Raw genomic sequence first — 6585 nt, 5'->3', positions numbered from 1 at the left:
TGTCTATTCGTATGGGAGTGAGAGCACGATGTCACTAAAAGAGGGCGGCTGGGTACGAAAACTACGGAAAAGTAATAAAATAAAATAGAAAGATGCATTATTTGTGCAAAATGTTTCGTTAGTGTTTTAGATATGTATATTTTTGTTATTGTAATATTAATTAAAGACAACTAAGTGAATAATTGAACGACATAGAACCGTTTAATGACGAACTCGAGACCAATCTTTGCAATTTTTTTCTATCGAGCCGATTCATCTATCATTAAATCGGATTAAATCGTGTATCGAGTACGGCTGTGTCCGTTGAAATATAATAAATAATACAATAACATTTAATTTACTTGCCTTACTAAAACTAATAGTTTGTCTTAAAAAACTGCGCAAGTAACATCAATTTTGCGCAGTTGCACAGTTGGGTTGGGTGTTGTCAGCCCCTTAATCGCACTTAAGCATTTAACATTCAATGAATGTTTTAACTTCCCACTCACCGCAAATATAAAAACACCTGCGCAAAAAAGTACTTAGGTGTTTCACAACATCAGTTCGGAAAGGGGGATTTTTGGTCCCGCCAGGAGGAAACTTTAAAGCAAGAGTAAATAGGTATCTCATAGGTAAGCGTGCTCCACCGTAGACCGCATCATCACTTACCATCAGGTGTGATCGTGGTCAAACGTCTACCTATCCATACTTTTAAAAAAATATATATATATTGGGGACACCTTACACAGATCAACTTAGCCCCAAACTAAGCAAAGCTTGTACTATGGGTGCTAAGCGACGATATACGTACTTTAGATAAATACATACTTACATACATAGAAAACATCCATGACTCAGGAACAAATATCTGTGCTCATCACACAAATAAATGCCCTAACCGGGATTCGAACCCAGGACCGCGGCTTAGCAGGCGGTCACTACCGACTGAGCCAGACCGGTCGTCAATGTGACACTTTTCCTCTCTGCTAAGTGTAAGCACAGTATAATAAAGAGTACTATCGTACAGTATGGCCACTTCCGCTTTCCGCTGAAAGTGCCGCCTTCCCCCTCTCAGTTACTTCACAGTTACCGCCTGTCAAAAACGCGAACAGTCGACCTGTCATATTTCACTCATACAAGCATAGTACGCGTTCACCTACACGAGCTTAGACTGTGTGCTAAGAACGCGCCTCTTTCATATATTTGATCGCCAGTGTCCGAGGTGTGGTGTAAGGCCCGCCGTAAGCACACCTCGGACACTGGCGATCAAATATATGAAAGAGGCGTGTTCCTAGCACACAGTCTAAGCTTTTTTTTTTATTATACTACGTCGGTGGCAAACAAGCATACGGCCCGCCTGATGTAAAGCGGTCACCGTAACCTATGGACGCCTGCAACTCAAACAGTGTCACATGCGCGTTGCCACCCCATTAGAAACTTGTACCACAGATCAAATAATACTAGTACAGATACCTAATCCCATACTAAAAATGGGCGCCGTCCTAAGTATTCTAGACCTGTAGGCTAAATTTAATCCACACTCAAAGAGCTAGATGGCGCCAGTAGCCACGCGTGGCCAACAAAACTCTTATCAGTATCCTACGTCGAAATAGTCATCAAACTACAACATCTTGCGACATCTGTTTTAGTTATCACGCACTAAACCTATAACGTCACATGGACGTTTAATGTCGAACATTACTAGATGGCGTTGCCGTGCGGCTTGTATGTGTGCTCGCCGCGTACGTATAATATACTCGCTCTGTCCGCAACACATGCAAGCGGAATTGAATGAACGAGATCCGCGGGCCCCACCCCGCGCCCCACGCCCCGCGCCCCGCGACCACGGCGCCGGCGACCTTGAGTTGAGAGGCCCCAGCCCCCGACCAAAGGATGCATTGATTTGTTAAAATTTAAAGCACTCGAAAGCAGGCGCGTAGTTAATTAGAAATATGGAAATGAATATTATTATGTAAGAAATACATAAGTATAATAGCTAAGAATGTACATGTAGTAAACATAATGAACAAAATGTAAAGTACGTATTTGATAAAACATTTTCGAGAGTAATATTTTTACTCATAAAATTGTGCAAACACTGCAAACTTAATTTAAACTCCGAAACTATTTATTTTCTGAAACATGGTATAAAATGTTGTCATTACGTCCTTTTAAGTTAAAATATGCTTCCCGGTACCACAACATAGTGTAATTTAAAAATACAGATATAAAATTAATACTTCGCAACTAAATTACGACTATAAACACATAAAATTATTAAAACACCAAGACCAGACAATTTAAGCCTGGCGTCCACTAGGCGCGCCGAGTCGAGCCTTGATAACCCTTAGGCCGTTTTTACATTATCCGATCCGATATCCGATGTCGGAAGGATTTCAATGGAAAAAATCCAAGATGGCGCCTGTAATGTATGGGATATCGGTCCGACATCCGATATCGGATCGGATAATGTGAAAACGCACTTAAATGCATGCTTTTTTTAATATAAGCATAGGTACTTATATGTATGATAGGCGAAGGTTTCCTGAGTCTGGGAAAATATTTAAAAAATATTTGACATCGATATTACCTCTAATACTAAATTAGTTGTACTATAATATATTATGTGGTTAGAAGCTAAATAGGCTAAATCATTTTTATAAAAATATAATGATTATTGGTTAATTATATTAGTATATGAAAAGTTTGACTCGGGTTTTACTGACTATTAGAAAGGTACACTATTCGTGGAACCCCTACAGTAAAATGTTTAAACTTAAAATAATTACTGACTCTGAAAAAATCAGCCTAAATCGCATACATACTAAAATCACCATTTCATCCTTAAGACGATACAGGAGGAGTTAATTCTCCATACAAACGCTCTTGACTATTTACTACCTAGGTAGTTGCTGACGCCGGCGTCGCGTCGAGGTCTCGGCCCACTCCGCCGCAGATCGGCGACCGAGCGCATTCAGCTAGGAACATACTACGCGGACGTCCGTCGTAAATCGACCGCGGACGGGAATCTGGACAATGGAAATACACATAACCGTGCAAACTATTCGATTTACGACGGACGTCCGCGTAGTATGTTTCGTGTGCGTTCGGAAATCCTAGCCAGTCGGCAATCGTCGCGTCGCGTCTCATACTTCCATATCGATAAGGTTTGATTTCGCATGCATCGCATCGGTCGTGCATGTGGCAAATGTCGGAAGGATTTCAAAGGCAAAAATCAAAGATGGCGGCTTCAATGTATGGGATATCGGTCCTACATCTGATATCGGATCGGATAATGTGAAAACGCACTAACGGTTAATGCTAAGGCCGTTTTCACATTATCCCATCCGATATCGGGTGTCAGATCGACATCCTACATCCGATAAACGCTTCCGATAGTGTCGGATGTAGGCACAGAATATAAAGCGTTGTTCCAAATCAATGAAGCCTTCGCCTTCAGCTCTATAAGGCGCAGGTTTGATGGAGTACTGTTCTCATCTATGGGCAGGGGCAAGTACCGCTTCTCCCTCTGGACCGCATCCAATTTCTTACGAGCGACTCGAATTCAACTGCCAGCATATCTCCGATCGGGACCCCTTGGCGCTGCGTAGAGATGTGGCCTCGCTCTGCATTTTCATCGCATGTATATTCCGAGGAATTGTTCGGATTAATTACCGCTTGCGCCATCGCCCTACGCGACAACATTTCCATCGTCATCATCTAGATGGCTGGCTGTCCTCAACTGTGCGTTTCTCCGAAACTTCGCGGCCCCGACAGCTAAACTGTGGAATGAATTGTCGCCTGCGGCGGACCGATACGACCTTCAAATCTTCAAGAAAAGAGCGTACACCCATCTTAAAGGCTGGCAACCAACACCCTGATGTCCATGGGCGGCGGTGATCGCTTACCATCAGGCGACCTGTCTGCTCGTTTGCCTCCAAATAAAAAAAAATGAAGTATGATTTTGTATCAAAAAGTATTTAAAAAATGTTTTATATTTAATAATTATAAGCACTATATTCCAAATATTATATTGTAAAATTAAAATAACGGCATAAAAAATACTCAAGAGTGTCAGGCAAAATAAATAATTTAACATTCAATTATATCTACTAAAAGATGATAAAACTAGTATCCGCAATTCGGACCGATGCATTACAAACTTTTTTTTTTCAATGGAAATTGTTCAACTAATTTGAATTTCGATCATTGGCAGCTGTTTAATAGACGACATTTTTGTCACGCACACTACTACAAACGTATACCTACATTATTAACGCACACAAACAAATATTATCGGCCGACACGACAGCTGAATATTCTACGAACACGCGAGCGGGAGCGAGGCTTCCGCGATTTTGGTGACGCAATCATAGACTAAAAAGTTAACCGCGCAGATGTGCCATTTTCATTGTTCCTACTAATGTGTTTCACCTCTAATAGATTTGCGAAATATATTTATTTCAATTTGGAAAATTATTAGGTAACTACTTACTACTTTATGAATTATGTTACTATAATATAAAAAAAAGTTAATTTGTTTATTGATTGTTAATAGTTATTGAGTAAAATTGTATTTTTAGCACGCTCACTTTTTGCTGTTTTCTTTGGCCTGGTCATGAAAAAAGAGAACAATGGATACGCTTTGTCCAAAAAAACTGACCGCACTATATATATATTATTATATATAAGTATATATTTGTATTTTAAAGAAGAAGATAAATCTTCGAGAAAAGAGCGTACACCCATCTTAAAGGCCGGCAACACACCTCACCCCTGGTGTTTCGGGTGTCCATGGGCGGCAGTGATCGCTTACTTTGTATTTTTTAAGTTGTAAATAAATAAATAAATAATTTTGACAGGCGGAATATAATAATGTGTCACATCTGATGGTGGACTTACTACTCTACGCGTAAATTACCGCTTCGCGCACTCCGCGCATTTGTCAGCTTGTGCAGAGTTTCCGTCTGACAACGTCGCCTATAGTACGTAGTACATATATCTCAATGAACGGAACGCACACAATCGCACCGTTTCGTTGGCAGTATACTGTAGATAGTGGCAGCTCCATCTAGTGACAATATGCAATAAAATTTAGGTAGCTCGATACTGTCGCGCGCAGGTTGTTCACGTTGTTGCGTCATAGTCAGTAGCAATATATTACGTGATATTATTTCTTTGAAAATTTCTAAAATAATGCATTAAATTTGTGTTGTTATCGATGTTTGTATTTAATTTATAATGTACTTAATTTATGACGCTTCAAATACTTTTAAATCTATTTGATAAAAAAATAATAATCGTCAATCGTGACACTTGGCGCCATCTATGATTTCTATTTGGAAATAATTTTGCACTGTTCCGGATGAGACCCCATGCTTGTACATTCCCTTTTGCTGTGTTAAGTACACAGCAAAAAGGAGTGTACAAGTTCTAAGGAGGGTTCGGGTTGCCGACGACTCAAAGGATAATAGAGGTTCCAATTGGGCTCTGCTCTAGATTCGAGCGAGACGATATCCGCTGTGCTGTGCCCTACCACACAAAGCGGAATATCATTCGCTATGCCCTACCTCCTTCTAAAACCCTGCGTCCACCTATAAGCACACCTCGGACACTGGCGATCAAATATATGAAAGAGGCGTGTTCCTAGCACACAGTCTAAGCTCGTGTAGGTGAACGCATACCATGCTTGTATGAGTGAGATATGACAGGTTGACTGTTCGCGTTTTTGACAGGCGGTAACAGTGAGGTAACAGAGGGGGTGGGCGGCACTTTCAGCGGGGAGCGGGAGTGGCCATACTGTACTATAATACTCTTTTCTCAAACATGGTATGAAATATTGATGTTATGTGCCTTATAATTGGCAGCGAAGTATGACGTTGCAGGTGCGGCTAGGACGATTGATAGATAATGGAATTTCATACAAACCTTGCAGGCCAAGGCCGGCAAAGTCCTCTTTTTTAATTTCCAAACACAGATAATTGTGACATAACATCCAGGTATTTAGCCAATTAAAAAAAAAACTATAAGGGGCTTTATAGACGTGCTGACTGCAACTGGTACGGGCCCTAGACAATATTTGATTTTGGGTGCGTTTTCATACAAAAAAAATATTTTCTCGTTTTTTTTTATTTTTTTTTTAACTTTTTGTTTTTTTATAAGCGTATACGGGGCATCAAAGGGGAACGAAAATTCGATTATTTTTGCGCTACGACGCACCGTTTAGGAGATACAGCCATCCAAAGTTACTATTTTCATACCATGTTTGAGAAAAGCACTATACATACCTCGGCGGGAAATGGGGTTGCCCGCCTCAGACCTATCCGGTCTTTATGTCTTCGGCCGGCAACCCCCTTTGTCCCGGCCTCTGTAGTAATGTACTATTACTGTGACCTAAGCGTAAAGCCTGAGCCTGAGATGGAGCGTCCATTCAGGACACTTGCATGAGCTTCAACCACTCGCTTAACTCAAGGTTAGTGGGCTGTCAACTGTCAAATTCCATATAAAATGGTGGGTTAACCCACCATTTTCGGTGGTGCAAGTGACCTTGAGGTATTACGGTCCAGCCACGACATTGGTCTAAGCGCGGCAGCGGTGAGCGGCCAT

Source organism: Leguminivora glycinivorella, chromosome 27 (genome assembly GCF_023078275.1).
Source record: "Leguminivora glycinivorella isolate SPB_JAAS2020 chromosome 27, LegGlyc_1.1, whole genome shotgun sequence".
NCBI classification, from domain to species: domain Eukaryota; kingdom Metazoa; phylum Arthropoda; class Insecta; order Lepidoptera; family Tortricidae; genus Leguminivora; species Leguminivora glycinivorella.
The sequence above is the reverse complement of the archived record's forward strand: the minus strand, read 5'-3'. Positions refer to the sequence as shown.